The sequence below is a fragment of the Mytilus trossulus genome, chromosome 1 (assembly GCF_036588685.1).
Source record: "Mytilus trossulus isolate FHL-02 chromosome 1, PNRI_Mtr1.1.1.hap1, whole genome shotgun sequence".
In the NCBI taxonomy this organism is placed as follows: domain Eukaryota; kingdom Metazoa; phylum Mollusca; class Bivalvia; order Mytilida; family Mytilidae; genus Mytilus; species Mytilus trossulus.
In genome coordinates, this window is record NC_086373.1 from 54481567 (window position 1) to 54498825 (window position 17259).

Sequence of the window (17259 nt, forward strand, 5' to 3'; positions counted from 1 at the left end):
CCCTCCTCACCTTTGTATACCACCAATTCTTCCTATAAATCTTCCAATATCATATGATTCATAAACTGGGCATCAAAATTGGTGCCATACAATCTTGTTATTTCATTAGATGGTACATTCAACGGCTTATCAAGTTTTATAAGGAAATCAACAGTTTGATCATCTGGCAAACCATCACAAAGTTAGTTTACAGTTTTAATTAGTAAAACTTCATGCTGCCTGACAACCTCTATTAAATTGATGTGATGAGGAAAAGTTAAATAAAATTTACAACTTTCAAAACAGTATTGCCCGTTGTCTTCCTATCTCCTGTTTGGAACGGGGGGCAACTGTTTAAAATCACCACATCCTATTACCTGTATGCCACCAAATATCTTCGAACTCTTCTTGACATGCCTGCACACAAATTCAACCGTCTCAAAATTTTTCAAGGACAATATTGATATTCATCAATAACCAGTGCATCTGTTTCTTCAATCCTTTTCTTAGCATTAGAGAACTGGTCATCATTATCAAATAATTTAGCCAATTTATCATAAGAATACCGACCATCCATAATTCCAGCCCAATGATGCAAAGTGGTTCATCATGGCCAATCTGCAGGCTTGTCATTCCAGTTGTAGCTGCACAAAAAGAAACCATCCGGATATAGTATATGAATTTTATGACATATATTTTAGTGATTTTATAGAAGATTTGTGCTGTTGTAAGGAAACAGAGTCTGTCCTTGTGCTCTATGCACAGTTAAAGCAAACGTCAATATAATAGGAAACTGTTTCTGCTAGCCAGGTTCTTGTGTTGTTTAAGATCAAAAACATAAGACGAAGCTCTTGAAAGAGTAACCAGTTTTCTATTAAAGTTGATAATAGGAAGACTATCATTTGCCACATGATGTACAATTCCCTGCATGCCATTACAAAGTCCCCGAGTAATGTTTTTAACTAGAATGACTTTGACGCCTTTCTTTAAAAGTAGTTTTTTTTTAACAACGCAGTCCTTCAACAAACGTATATTTCCTCCCTCCTCACCTTTGTATACCACCAATTCTTCCTCTAAATCTTCCAATATCATATGATTCATAAACTGGGCATCAAAATTGGTGCCATACAATCTTGTTATTTCATTAGTTGGTACATTCAACGGCTTATCAAGTTTTTTGAGGAAATCAACAGTTTGATCATCTGGCAAACCATCACAAAGTTGGTTTACAGCTTTAATTAGTAAAACTTCATGCTGTCTGACAACCTCTATTAAATTGATGTGATGAGGAAAAGTTAAATAAAATTTACAACTTTCAAAACAGTATTGCCCGTTGTCTTCCTATCTCCTGTTTGGAACGGGAGGCAACTGTTTAAAATCACCACATCCTATTACCTGTATGCCACCAAATATCTTCGAACTCTTCTTGACATGCCTGCACACAAATTCAACCATCTCAAAAAATTTCAAGGACAATATTGATATTCATCAATAACCAGTGCATCTGTTTCTTCAATCCTTTTCTTAGCATTAGAGAACTGGTCATCATTATCAAATAATTCAGCCAATTTATCATAAGAATACCGACCATCCATAATTCCAGCCCAATGATGCAAAGTGGTTCATCATGGCCAATCTGCAGGCTTGCCATTCCAGTTGTAGCTGTAACTGCCACATTAAGATTAGCATTTAATGACTGAACAATTTTTCTAAAAATAAAAGTGTTACAATTAGTGTTATAATTTAAACAAAGTCTTAAAAAAGATTTACAATACTGTTATCACATAAATATGTCGTCTTATTTTAACCAGATGCACATTTCGACAATACATGTCTCTTCAGTGATGCTCGTGGCCAAAATATTTGAAATCCAAAGCTTATATAAAAAATGAAGATCTATAATCCAAAAGGTCCAAAAAGTATAGCCAAATCCGTGAAAGGAATCAGAGTTTTGCATGAGGGAAATGCATTCCTTAATTTATAATAATTTCTAACATTTTGTAACAGCAAATTTTAATAACACATAAAAACCGTTGCCATGGCCTTTTTTCTGGCAGCTCTCCTCTTTTTGTCTGGCCTGCACCTGCTTTTTCTCTTTTTGTTGCTTTTCACCTCCCCCTTCACCTCAACCTCAGTGGCGCACTCACCCCCCCCCCCCCCCCTTCTGACCCCCATCTACCTCTACCGAGGCCCCAGGGCTCCCCTGTACCACAGGGTCCAACTGCCTGAGCTCCTCAGATACCACAACCACCAGTTCCTGCACCACTTCCGTGACGGAGGACTGGATGGGCGAGGCTGGCTGGCTTCCATCTTCTGGTTCTGTTACTTTGCATCTGAATTAAATTAAAAATGTTCCGTTACGTCTCGATATAATTCCATTATTAAAGTTAAAAAAAGTTCATCTTCAATTTTATCATCATCGTGTATATTAAACAATGAAATCCATTTTGCCAAAAGTGCATCATCACTATCAACAGCATTTCTGCAGTGAGTATGTAATTCTTTTAAACGTAAGTGAATTTGCCCGTGACTTAATTTTTTTTTGTAAAACGTTATTTAACGACAGGAAAAAGTCAAAAACATTTGGAATTGTTAGTCCCCTTGATGGACCTTGCTTAAAATCAATTTCAGCCATACTACCGTCGTTTTCATTCACATCTAATTCGTTTATACGGAACTGTTTGACTTTCCCTTTGGTATCTTTCGTCCCTCTTTCAGCAAAGCCTGTTTTTTGTAATCCATTCTCATGAAGAGTTTTCTTTTTCTTTTTTTTTTCTTCTTTTTTTTTTAGCTTTGACCCATTTTTCTTAAAACAGACTCTTTTAATCTTTTACTTATTTTATGGACATAGGCTCCTGTCAAGTATTTAATTTTACTTCTACCGGCTGAGGAAAACTCTTCATGTGTATTTGTTTCAGCCTCTACCTGATTGTCCTGTTTTGCAATTACAGCTTTAGCTTTTTTTCTATTTCCTTCTCCATTAGCCTATATATTATTTTAGTGGATAATTTATTCTGAAATTTATTAATCTCTTTCACTTTAAATAGTTTATGAATAGATGATATATGTTTATCAGATTAAATAAAATTATTCAACTTAGTGTAATCGTTAATCCAGTTTTGAGAATTTTCCAATTTTAAACTGACTATAGCATCAACATTAAAATACAGATAGTTCACATGGCTTTCCAAAGCTAATGAATCAAAGAAATTTGGTGACAAATTGGCTGTAAAAGGTGCCTATTTATTTTCTGTTTTAAATTCATGAATATCCCAAGCTGATGCGAAAGTTGGAAATTCTTCCATGTCCATAGAATCACAATCATACACGTCATCAGTTTCAATAAGCTGATCTTGTTCCTTATCTGTTGTACCATCTGAAGGAGAACATTCAACTGATGGCATAACAATGGTTTCCTTACAACAGCACAAATCTTCTATAAAATCACTAAAATATCTGTCATAAAATTCATATACTATATCCGGATGGTTTCTTTTTGTGCAGCTGAACTGTTGTGATTAACAATTCTTAACCCATCAATGCTCACTGCCCGTCCAACGGCAACACCCAACTGTCCCGGTGCAAAAAATGAATAGCAGTCAATTTCCACATTCTGCAGAGTCTGTCCTTGTGCTCTATGCACAGTTAAAGCAAACGTCAATATAATAGGAAACTGTTTCTGCTAGCCAGGTTCTTGTGTTGTTTAAGATCAAAAACATAAGACGAAGCTCTTGAAAGAGTAACCAGTTTTCTATTAAAGTTGATAATAGGAAGACTATCATTTGCCACATGATGTACAATTCCCTGCATGCCATTACAAAGTCCCCGAGTAATGTTTTTAACTAGAATGACTTTGACGCCTTTCTTTAAAAGTAGTTTTTTTTTAACAACGCAGTCCTTCAACAAACGTATATTTCCTCCCTCCTCACCTTTGTATACCACCAATTCTTCCTCTAAATCTTCCAATATCATATGATTCATAAACTGGGCATCAAAATTGGTGCCATACAATCTTGTTATTTCATTAGTTGGTACATTCAACGGCTTATCAAGTTTTTTGAGGAAATCAACAGTTTGATCATCTGGCAAACCATCACAAAGTTGGTTTACAGCTTTAATTAGTAAAACTTCATGCTGTCTGACAACCTCTATTAAATTGATGTGATGAGGAAAAGTTAAATAAAATTTACAACTTTCAAAACAGTATTGCCCGTTGTCTTCCTATCTCCTGTTTGGAACGGGAGGCAACTGTTTAAAATCACCACATCCTATTACCTGTATGCCACCAAATATCTTCGAACTCTTCTTGACATGCCTGCACACAAATTCAACCATCTCAAAAAATTTCAAGGACAATATTGATATTCATCAATAACCAGTGCATCTGTTTCTTCAATCCTTTTCTTAGCATTAGAGAACTGGTCATCATTATCAAATAATTCAGCCAATTTATCATAAGAATACCGACCATCCATAATTCCAGCCCAATGATGCAAAGTGGTTCATCATGGCCAATCTGCAGGCTTGCCATTCCAGTTGTAGCTGTAACTGCCACATTAAGATTAGCATTTAATGACTGAACAATTTTTCTAAAAATAAAAGTGTTACAATTAGTGTTATAATTTAAACAAAGTCTTAAAAAAGATTTACAATACTGTTATCACATAAATATGTCGTCTTATTTTAACCAGATGCACATTTCGACAATACATGTCTCTTCAGTGATGCTCGTGGCCAAAATATTTGAAATCCAAAGCTTATATAAAAAATGAAGATCTATAATCCAAAAGGTCCAAAAAGTATAGCCAAATCCGTGAAAGGAATCAGAGTTTTGCATGAGGGAAATGCATTCCTTAATTTATAATAATTTCTAACATTTTGTAACAGCAAATTTTAATAACACATAAAAACCGTTGCCATGGCCTTTTTTCTGGCAGCTCTCCTCTTTTTGTCTGGCCTGCACCTGCTTTTTCTCTTTTTGTTGCTTTTCACCTCCCCCTTCACCTCAACCTCAGTGGCGCACTCACCCCCCCCTTCTGACCCCCATCTACCTCTACCGAGGCCCCAGGGCTCCCCTGTACCACAGGGTCCAACTGCCTGAGCTCCTCAGATACCACAACCACCAGTTCCTGCACCACTTCCGTGACGGAGGACTGGATGGGCGAGGCTGGCTGGCTTCCATCTTCTGGTTCTGTTACTTTGCATCTGAATTAAATTAAAAATGTTCCGTTACGTCTCGATATAATTCCATTATTAAAGTTAAAAAAAGTTCATCTTCAATTTTATCATCATCGTGTATATTAAACAATGAAATCCATTTTGCCAAAAGTGCATCATCACTATCAACAGCATTTCTGCAGTGAGTATGTAATTCTTTTAAACGTAAGTGAATTTGCCCGTGACTTAATTTTTTTGTGTAAAACGTTATTTAACGACAGGAAAAAGTCAAAAACATTTGGAATTGTTAGTCCCCTTGATGGACCTTGCTTAAAATCAATTTCAGCCATACTACCGTCGTTTTCATTCACATCTAATTCGTTTATACGGAACTGTTTGACTTTCCCTTTGGTATCTTTCGTCCCTCTTTCAGCAAAGCCTGTTTTTTGTAATCCATTCTCATGAAGAGTTTTCTTTTTCTTTTTTTTTTCTTCTTTTTTTTTTAGCTTTGACCCATTTTTCTTAAAACAGACTCTTTTAATCTTTTACTTATTTTATGGACATAGGCTCCTGTCAAGTATTTAATTTTACTTCTACCGGCTGAGGAAAACTCTTCATGTGTATTTGTTTCAGCCTCTACCTGATTGTCCTGTTTTGCAATTACAGCTTTAGCTTTTTTTCTATTTCCTTCTCCATTAGCCTATATATTATTTTAGTGGATAATTTATTCTGAAATTTATTAATCTCTTTCACTTTAAATAGTTTATGAATAGATGATATATGTTTATCAGATTAAATAAAATTATTCAACTTAGTGTAATCGTTAATCCAGTTTTGAGAATTTTCCAATTTTAAACTGACTATAGCATCAACATTAAAATACAGATAGTTCACATGGCTTTCCAAAGCTAATGAATCAAAGAAATTTGGTGACAAATTGGCTGTAAAAGGTGCCTATTTATTTTCTGTTTTAAATTCATGAATATCCCAAGCTGATGCGAAAGTTGGAAATTCTTCCATGTCCATAGAATCACAATCATACACGTCATCAGTTTCAATAAGCTGATCTTGTTCCTTATCTGTTGTACCATCTGAAGGAGAACATTCAACTGATGGCATAACAATGGTTTCCTTACAACAGCACAAATCTTCTATAAAATCACTAAAATATCTGTCATAAAATTCATATACTATATCCGGATGGTTTCTTTTTGTGCAGCTGAACTGTTGTGATTAACAATTCTTAACCCATCAATGCTCACTGCCCGTCCAACGGCAACACCCAACTGTCCCGGTGCAAAAAATGAATAGCAGTCAATTTCCACATTCTGCAGAGTCTGTCCTTGTGCTCTATGCACAGTTAAAGCAAACGTCAATATAATAGGAAACTGTTTCTGCTAGCCAGGTTCTTGTGTTGTTTAAGATCAAAAACATCAGAGGAAGCTCTTGAAAGAGTAACCAGTTTTCCATTAAAGTTGATAATAGGAAGACTATCATTTGCCACATGATGTACAATTCCCTGCATGCCATTATAAAGTCCCCGAGTAATGCTTTTAACTAGAATGACTTTGGCGCCTTTCTTTAAAAGTAGATTTTTTGGAACAACGCAGTCCTTTCAACAAACGTACATTTCCTCCCTCCTCACCTTTGTATACCAATTCTTCCTATAAATCTTCCAATATCATATGATTCATAAACTGGGCATCAAAATTGGTGCCATACAATCTTGTTATTTTATTAGATGGTACATTCAACGGCTGATTAAGTTTATTGAGGAAATCAACAGTTTGATCATCTGGCAAACCCTCACAAAGTTGATTTACAGCTTTAATTAGTAAAACTTCATGCTGCCTGACAACCTCTATTAAATTGATGTGATGAGGAAAAGTTAAATAAAATTTACAACTTTCAAAACAGTATTGCCCGTTGTCTTCATATCTCCTGTTTGGAACGGGGGGGGGGGGGGGGGGGGGGCAACTGTTTAAAATCACCACATCCTATTACCTGTATGCCACCAAATATCTTCGAACTCTTCTTGACATGCCTGCACACAAATTCAACCATCTCAAAAAATTTCAAGGACAACATTGATATTCATCAATAACCAGTGGATCTGCTTCTTCAATCCTTTTCTTAGCATAAGGGAACTGGTCATCATTATCAAATAATTCAGCCAATTTATCATAAGAATACCGACCATCCATAATTCCAGCCCAATGATGCAAAGTGGTTGCATCATGGCCAATCTGCAGACTTGCCATTCCAGTTGTAGCTATAACTGCCACATTAAGATTAGCATTTAATGATTGAACAATTTTTCTAAAAAAAAAAGTGTTACAATTAGTGTTATAATTTAAACCAAGTCTTAAAGTCATAAGAAACCTCAAATTAAAAAAAAAAATTATTCATATGTTTTTATAACTAAATGGATAGTTTTCATTATACAACTTATGTACATATACTTTTTTTCTGGGGAAAATTCTTTAATTTGTCCACATTTAGAAACAGTTTACTTCTTTTTAGTTGCTTGCTTCCAGGAAGCAATTCGCCGACATATTTCCGTATGCATAGTGACCCGAGCGTAACCCTCCTCGTAGAAATCCGGTGACCACAATACGCATGGATCTGTCATTGAAATAAACAAATATCTGATTTTACATGTTAAACACGTGCTCAATACCCATGCTTTTTGTGATTTGTTTACTATAAGGTGACAATCGGTAAAACTCGGCTTCAAAACACGGCATTTAATGAGCAGCCATATTTGTTAAATCATAACAAACAGAGAGAAAAAAAAATTGACGATTATATGATATATTTGCGAAAATAATGATAAAATCGTGCACAGAGGACTAAATTATGATGTATACATGCATTGGTTCAAGAATTGGACAAACATTATTTTTCACCACTCACTCGTTTCATATGACTTTAAAAATGAATTACAATACTGTTATCACAGAAATATGTCTTATTTTTATTTTAATTTTGATCATGATCATTGTTGAAAGCTGTATGGCTACCTACAGTTATTAATTTCTGTGTAATTGTGTTTCCTTTAGAGAATTGTTTCATTGGCAGTCATACCAAATCTTCTTTTTTTATAAGTATGCAGACATTTAAAGTCGATGAACCATAACTAAGGTACATGGCTTAACAATCTCCATGGAGATGCGAGATGGGCCAATGCTAATACAACTGCATTACAAATACCATCGAGATATTATAAGTTGCTCCCTTTAACAATCTTTTGTACTTTCATGAATGATATATGAAAATTTCTAATGATAAATCAAGTATAATTATACCCCCGCTTTAAAAAGGGGGGGGGGGTATACTGTTTTTCCTCGGTCTGTCCATCAGTCCGTCAGTCAGTCCGTCCCATGAAACTTTCGTCACATTTTTCTCAGGAACTACAATACAAGGATTTCTGAAATTTGGTTTCAGGGTTTATCTAAGTCAGCTTTACCGTGTGGTGCGTTTTCAGATTGATCACTTGACAACTTCCTGTTTACCGAACACTTGTACGATTTTACACATGATAGCCAAGTTGAAAATTTTCGTCACATTTTTCTCAGGAACTACAATACAAGGATTTCTGAAATTTGGTTTAAGGGTTTATCTAATTCAGCTATACCGTGTGATGCGTTTTCAGATTGATCACTTGACAACTTCCTGTTTACCGAACACTTGTATGATTTTACACATAATAGCCAAGTTGAAAATTTTCGTCACATTTTTCTCAGGAACTACAATACAAGGATTTCTGAAATTTGGTTTCAGGGTTTATCTAAGTCAGCTATACCGTGTGATGCGTTTTTAGATTGATCACTTGACAACTTCCTGTTTACCGAACACTTGTACGATTTTACACATGATAGCCAAGTTGAAAATTTTTGTCACATTTTTCTCAGGAACTACAATACAAGGATTTTTGAAATTTGGTTTCAGGGTTTATCTAAGTCAGCTAGACACTTGCATATTTTTACATTATTAATATTATCCATGATACCCCCGCCGCAAGTGGATATCATCAGTGAGCAGTAGCTCGCAATTTACTTGTTTTAAATCAAGACATATATTAATGAGTATAAAATTCAATGTGAGATATTTTACTGAATTTACCCTATAACATCATGGTAGTGTGATGCTCTATGTGATTTTCTTCTGGATTGTGTTATTCGTGTGGTGCTATATATTTTTTTAAAACATAAATATCAATGTTTTTAAAAAGGATGGTACGGAAGCCGATTAGGGCCATTCAAAAAAAATATTTTATGTCGTAATTACGACAAAGCATGTCGTAATTTCGACATAACATGTCGTTATTACGACATCGCTATGTCGTAATTTCGACATAACATGTCGTTATAACGATATCACTATGTCGTAATTTCGACATATCATGTCGTAATAACGACATCACTTTGTCGTTATAACGACATCGCTATGTCGTAATAACGACATCGCTATATATAAAAGAATATGTAGTATGATTGCCAAGAGACTAAATGACAAAGAAATTAGCAACTATACGTCATCATAATGCCCCCAATAATTAGAAAAGCCCCCGCCTAGTCACCAATAAAAGAGGGAGGAAAGATACCAGAGGAAGCCTGAGAGTCCCCGAAATGCTGTGAGGCAGACAGTGTTATTATTCAATTATTAGCTCCCTTGGTAAAACTACAAATTTCATATTTAATGCATTCTATTGTTAAATAATTTACATGAAGCTTAATAAATATATATTTGTTAATTGCATAGCTTTTGCTATTTGAATTCATTGGTTAAAGATATTTATTTAATATATTGTAAAGTTTAATATTTGCATCGTCGCAAAATCTTTGGATACCTTCAGTGAGAAACTTATATATTTTATAAATCTTATTCTGTACCGTTTCAAGTATGTTTAGTTAGATTATTAAGTGTGCACATGTGAGACTACCTTGCCAGCTAAGCATCCCATCTCTCTCAAAATAAGTGCATTCTACATGGATTTATTTAATAAGAGTGAATAAATTATCAATTGCTCTAATGTTACTTTCAAACGTTGGGCACGATGTTCCGACAACCCGTTACACTTAAAATGCGGCGTCGAAGAGGGTTTTTGACTTCGATTAATTTTTGCAAGTTTTATTATCGGTTTTTTATATTGTTGGTTGATTCTGGTTCTGTTCGTTTTGTGATGTCATTTTATCAAAAATTACCTGAGTTGTAGAAATCGATATAATAATGTTTACCCGTTAAGTTATTCCAACTAAAAATGCAGTACTGCCGCAAGTAATGTAGGAAGGAAAGATGGGAAGGAAGTACATGTATAAGGTTTTCATATTTTTTTTATCATAGGATGTTTAGCTTTCAAGTCGCATATCATCTGTCATTGTAAAATTTCCTTATCTTAATTCATTCCCAATACAAATATATCTGACACTCTGCAAGTAAATCAGACATTTTTACCCTTGGTTAAATTTGAATAGAATTGTATTTTCCCTGGCACGTAAGTTTTCGAAATACACCCCTTCAATTACTTGAACCTTGGCTTGGGGAATATTTCCCAAGTCATCTTCAGATATATACATTTTAAAATATAGTAATCTACTCCTGGATCGTCCGCGAAAACGGCAAATAAAAATATAATCCCGTTTTTTTTTTAATTCGATGAAACGGGTTTCGTCGCTGTTTGGGATTCGTCTTTCAATTACCTCCATTTCATGCACAAGTTTATATTGACCATAATTCCACCTTATGTAATAATGCTGTATTTTGATTGGATGAGAAACATGGTATTTTTCACCAATTTCTATATATTGAGATTTTCTTTTCTCTGCCGGGGTATTTGCCATTAGGGAAATCCATTTGCCGGGGTATTTGCTAGCAAATACCATGGCAGACTGGAAATACCCTAGCAAATACCATGGCAGATGGGGAATACCATGTCTAAAAAAACCTCAATGAATTATTTCTATTCTAACATGATAAATTCTGTGTCATTCTAAATACCGTATAGCGGGTTATTTTCGCGGGTGTAAAATTTCGCGATTTTCATTGAACAAGGTATACGAAATATTTTGGCGGTTATTATTTTGGCGGATTAAAAACCTGTATTCATACCTTTGTATGTACACCTTTAATTTGGCGGAACTTATTTTGGCGATTTTGTTCTATCCGCGAAAATAACCCGCTATACGGTATATGGTTTCAGATGAAATATTTAGGATAAAAACATCATTATTGAATTTGGAGCGAATGACGTCATAAATAAAACTCAACGGTAACGAATTGTCAACCGGTCACATAAAACTTGAATTACGCTTCACTGAAACTGATGAACAAAGTGTAGTAGTCAGCCGACAACCAGCTTATTATCATAAAAAAGGGAGATATATATAGTCAGTAACTGTACATAAAAAAATGATAAGAAATGATTATACGGTATATGCAATTTGACTATGCAAATAAGATGAATAGCACAGCTGCAGTGTATACAAAAAAATATACCTTCAAGTCGAAACTTCATATGCTACCTGATTATAATAAACTTTCTAAGGTGGAACATTCGGTGGAATTAAACAATTATATCATGCTTACAAGGGGTATTTGCCAAAAATACCGGTTTCGAGGTTATCAAATTTCCCTCGCCTAACGGCTCTGGAAATGTTTACCTCTCAACCGGTATTTTTGGCAAAAACCCCTTGTAAGCATGATATATTTGTATAAAAGTTCCGGCTTCGCTAGTACAGGAATTTCATCACGACAGTTATAACATGAATAGCAGGACAAATCGTGAAGTAAAACATTCCGTGAACTGGTATTAAGTCTTTTGATACTAACTGAAGTTTACGACTTTAAATTATCTATTTCGGAGTACTTCTGTAACATAAATTTCAATTTATCTTATATAATGGGATTCCAACCCCCCCCCCCCCCCCCCCCCCCCCCATTTCCAAATTCGTTTAAATAAATCGTTAAAAGCTATACAATTAATTAAAATTGCAAAATTTAACCTGTGTCGAACCTGTGTCCCCGGGCGGAGTCTATAGGGTTACACGCCATTATTCCGACAGCTCATTAGTCCGACAGCCCATTGGTCCGACAACCCATTAGTCCGACAGCCCACTGGTCCGACAACCCATTAGTCCGACAACCCAATAGTGCGACAACCCATTGCTCCGACAGCCCAATACTCCGACACTTATCAAGTCAAGTATACGGGTATCAGGGTAAAATAAAACTTGTCTGTCTGTATTGTTACGTTAAGATAATTATGTAATAATATAGTTTTAACAAATAACTCCGTATATATAACATAAGGCTGATGTAGTTCGAATACTTTCTATACACTCAATTCGAAATCTGTATATAGAATAGAATTTTATTTTCCAAATTTAAGGGTATATAAACAGCATATAAATCAAAAACAACCAGTGATTGTGCGAGCTACTGATGATGCCCCGCACAAGTACTTCGTTGTTGAGTTGTGAATCGGAAAAAGCCTCACACCGTATACTTGACTTATTTAAACCTTGAAACCATATTTCAGAAATCATTGTATTGTAGTTCCTGAGAAAAACGTTACGAAAATTTTCAACTTGGCTGTCATGTGAAAAGTGTTCGTTAAACAGGAATTTGTTGAGTAATGAATCTGAAAACGTATCACACGATATAGCCGACTTCAATAAACCTTTCAGAAATTCTTGTAATGTCGTTCATGAAAAAGATGCAACGAAAATATCTATGGGACGGAAGGACGAACTGGTAAACTGTCTGACTGACGAGTGGACGGTTGAATGGACGGACTGACAGAGGTAAAACGGTATCTTCCCACTTTTGCGAAGCGGCGGTGTAATGGGTCAACATTAAGACTTAACAATACTAAATAGCATAGTAATATGATATAGTTATCGTTATAACACCATAAGCCTCAGTCATAATCGGACCCAAAACAAAAATAGAAAAAAACCCAACTAGTACATTGATATCAAATAAAAGTCAGTATCAAACCATGTACTACATAATTCAAAAGAACTAACAATATAATCATCATTTTTCCCCCTATAAAAGTAAAGTTTTTTTTGTGTTTACATCGAAGATTTATCATATTTATCTAACTTTTTAAAGTTCTGACATGTGCTAGACTGAATATGCCGAAAGAGTAAATTCCTCAAATTTTGATAATGTGAGCATTCGATTTAAAAATGACGCTCATCCTCAACTTTATTAGCTGTACATTACGAATTTTTAAATTGACATCAATTCTTAATGTAATGGATCAGCGATGAGCACCGATTGCGATTCTTAATTAACATATGAACTTCCTTTCTTAAAATCAATGATATCTAAATATTTTTCTCCTTGAAAACAATCTTTTAAAAGAAAAATAGGTGTCAAGATTGCTTACTAGTTGTTATTGGCTTTTATACTGCACTCGTTCGTTCTATTTGAGCAGTAAAAAAACGTTGACTGTTAAACAGTCACCGACCCGATGAATATTTTTAAAAATAAAATGTGCCGAAATGTTCATGTCCATCATATTTGTTTTTCGTAATAAGTTTTGTTGATCGATCGCTATTAGAAGTGCTATATACTGTCTCCGTATTTCGTGGATTCACATTCCCGAACACGATACCGCATTCATAATTGGAATTGCTAATCTTTTCTGAGCAAATATTTCGTCCGATTTGTCATCTTACACAGACTGACAGTGGACACACAAACGACAAAATGTAAAGAAAAATGAAATACCTCTATTAGAGACACGTAAAATGAAAGAGGGACCAGGATAAGGATCGAGCAGTTGCAATAAGCATGTGTATCCCCAATATACTGAGACTTATATCCCGCATGGAAAGAATAATTGGGATCAAAACAGACAATCACAAATGTTACAGAGAACGGAGTTGGTCTTTTTATAGAAAATTTACCCATACACATGAGAAAAATTAATTGTCGGAATAATGGGCTGTCGGAGTAATGGGTTGTCGGAATAGTGGGCTGTCGGAGTAATGGGCTGTCGGAATGGTGGGCTCTCGGAATAATGGGCTGTCGGAATAATGGTTGTCGGACTAATGGGATGTCACCGTCTATAGCAACATGCACTATTCTTTTTTTCGGCAGCAATCATCGACATCTTTTTACAAATTTCATAACACGATTTGTTTTAATTATCATAAACATTCAGTTGAAACTTTAGCACATTTAACGTCGGAAATTAGCGTCTTTAGGATTTTAGACGTTTTCAGACGTTTGGAAAAATGGACTACCATTTTGTAATGTATGGAAGTATTTTATTCCTTTAAGACCCAAATATGTAGTTAATAAGAAAAGAATCTTGGTATTTTTTACTCTTCGTATATCTAATTTTTGTGTTGATCAATTATAAAAAAAATACGCAATAACTGCTTTGAAAAATGAAATATCAACTTGGACAGAATGGCTACCGTTTGAAAAACGACTGTATAGAGAAGATTTTATTGAATCAGTAATATTTGAACTCACATGAGGCAAATATTGTACTTTTGTTAGATATTATTATTGTCTTACTATTTTTATTCATTTTCTGCTATAATATGCAGTCGAGTCAAATGAAATTTGGTAAAATAACGGCTTTAACGCCACAAATAACCGACACATGTCGTTGTTCCTGTCAACAATCAAGAAGATCAGAGAATAAAAAATAGGATCACTATACATAACGAGTTAAAACAGTTTTCATTAATGTAACGTTGGACGGGGACATCCGTTTTATAGCTCACCTGGCCCGAGCTTATGCCATCACTTGGCGTCCGTCGTCGTCATTCGTCCGTCGTCGTCGTCGTCGTCTGTCGTCGTAAACTATTTCAAGAATCTTCTCCTCTGAAACTACTAGGCCAAATACTTCCAAACTTTAACTGAATGTTCCTTAGGGTATTTAGTTTATAAATTGTATCCGAAGTTTTGATCTATCAACAAACATGGTCGCAATTGCTAAAAATAGAACATAGGGGTCAAATGCAGTTTTTGGCTTATATCTCAAAAACGAAAGCATTTAGAGCAAATCTGACGGGGTAAAAATGTTCATTAGGTCAAGATCTATCAGCCCTGAAATTTGCAGATTAATCAAACAACCCATTGTTGGGTTGCTGCCACTTAATTGGTAATTTTAAGGAAATGTTGCAGTTTTTAGTCATTATCTAGAATATTATTATAGATAAAGATAAACTGTATACAGCAAAAATGATCAGCAAAGTAAGATCTACAAATAAGTCAATGTGACCAAAATTGTCAATTGACCCCTTAAGAAGTGATTGCCCTTTAAAGACTTTTTTCACAATATGTTCATCATGTTGGCTTACTTTAGAAAATCTTCTCCTTTGAAACTGCTATATCAATTTCAGTCAAACTTAGGCTAAATGAGTTTCAGAGTATCTAGTATAAATTTTATATTTTATTTACTTGTATGTCAAGAAAAAATAGAAGATAGGAGAAAATGATTTTATTTTTTTTGCTTTTGAAGAAAAAAGGACGATTCAAAGAACATTTAAATAAATTGAAAAGCCAAAATAATCATTGATGAGAGATTTAACCAAAAAAATTAAGGTTAGCGATTCAGGTTCTTGAGAGCCTCTTGATTTCACGTAGCTTTCTTATTTTAATCCTCAAATATAATTAGATATTACTTAGGAGATGATCAAGAGCTGTAAAAAACATATATTGAATTTGTTTTAATATTGGTTCGTGTTTTCTAACATTTTTATTTTGTTTTGCGGATGAAATTTCGAAGATTCTGTTTTAAATCTTAGGGGTTGTAGGAACATTGCGCGTGCCCGACGTTTGAAAGTAGAAATAGAGCAATCAATACTTCAATACACCCTTATACCAAGAAGCCATGTAGTTTGCGCTTATTTAAAGGGAGATGGAAAGCTTGGCTTGACTTGGTTGTACAAATTCAGTCCTCTGATAATTCCTCATTTCATTCTTCCAACATGTGTGACTGCATAGCTCTTCTACGACCGGTAACTTGTAAGTCTATAAAAGATGGAAGTTTTAAACGACTTTGTCTGACTGTATAGCCCTAGCACGATGGGCTATGTTAATCTAATTGGTATCTATAATTAGTTATCAAAGGTACCAGGATTATAATTTAGTACGCCAGACGCGCGTTTCGTCTAAATAGGGCTCATCAGTGACGCTCAAATCAAAAATATTTATAAACCCAAACATGTACAAAATTGAAGAGCAGTGAGGATTTAAAATTCCAAAAAGTTGTGCCTAAAACGGCTAAAGTTTCTCACTGAAGGTATCCAAAGAAGGTAACCAAAGATTTTGCGACGATGTAAATATTAAACTTTACAATATAAATTAATATCTTTAACCAATGAATTCAAATAGCAAAAGCTATGCAATTAACAAATATATACTTATTAAGCTTCATGTAAATTATTTAACAATAGAATACATTAAATATGAAATTTGGAGTATTACCAAGGGAGCTAATAATTGAATAATAACACTGTCTGCCACACAGCATTTTGGGGACTCTCCCTCTGGTACCTTTCCTCCCTCTTTTATAGCTGACTAAACGGGGGCTTTTCTAATTATCGGGGGGCATTATGATGACGTATAATTGTTAAATTCTGGGTCATTTAGTCACTTGCCAATCATAATACATATTCTTTTAAATATAGCTATGTCGTTATTACGACAAAGCTATGTCGTTAATTTAACGACATAGTGATGTCGTTATTACGACATGATATGTCGAAATTACGACATAACGATGTCGTTATAACGACATGTTATGTCGAAATTACGACATAGCGATGTCGTAATAACGACATGTTATATCGAAATTACGATATGCTAAATATTTTTTTTGAATGGCCCTTATCGGCTTCCGTAGGATGGTGTATGTATGATATAGCTGGAGAGAACACTGTATACATGTACATGTAAATATGAACATGTGGCATGGTCACACTCTGCATATATTTATCCTTGTTTTCTGCAGTGGCGGATAAATGAATTTTCATAAGTGGGGGCCCACTGACTGACTAATAGGGGGCCTGCTCTGGTCATGCTTCAGTTATTCTCTATATAATCAATCAATTTTTTTCACAGAAATCGGCCCAAAATCGGCCTCTGTTC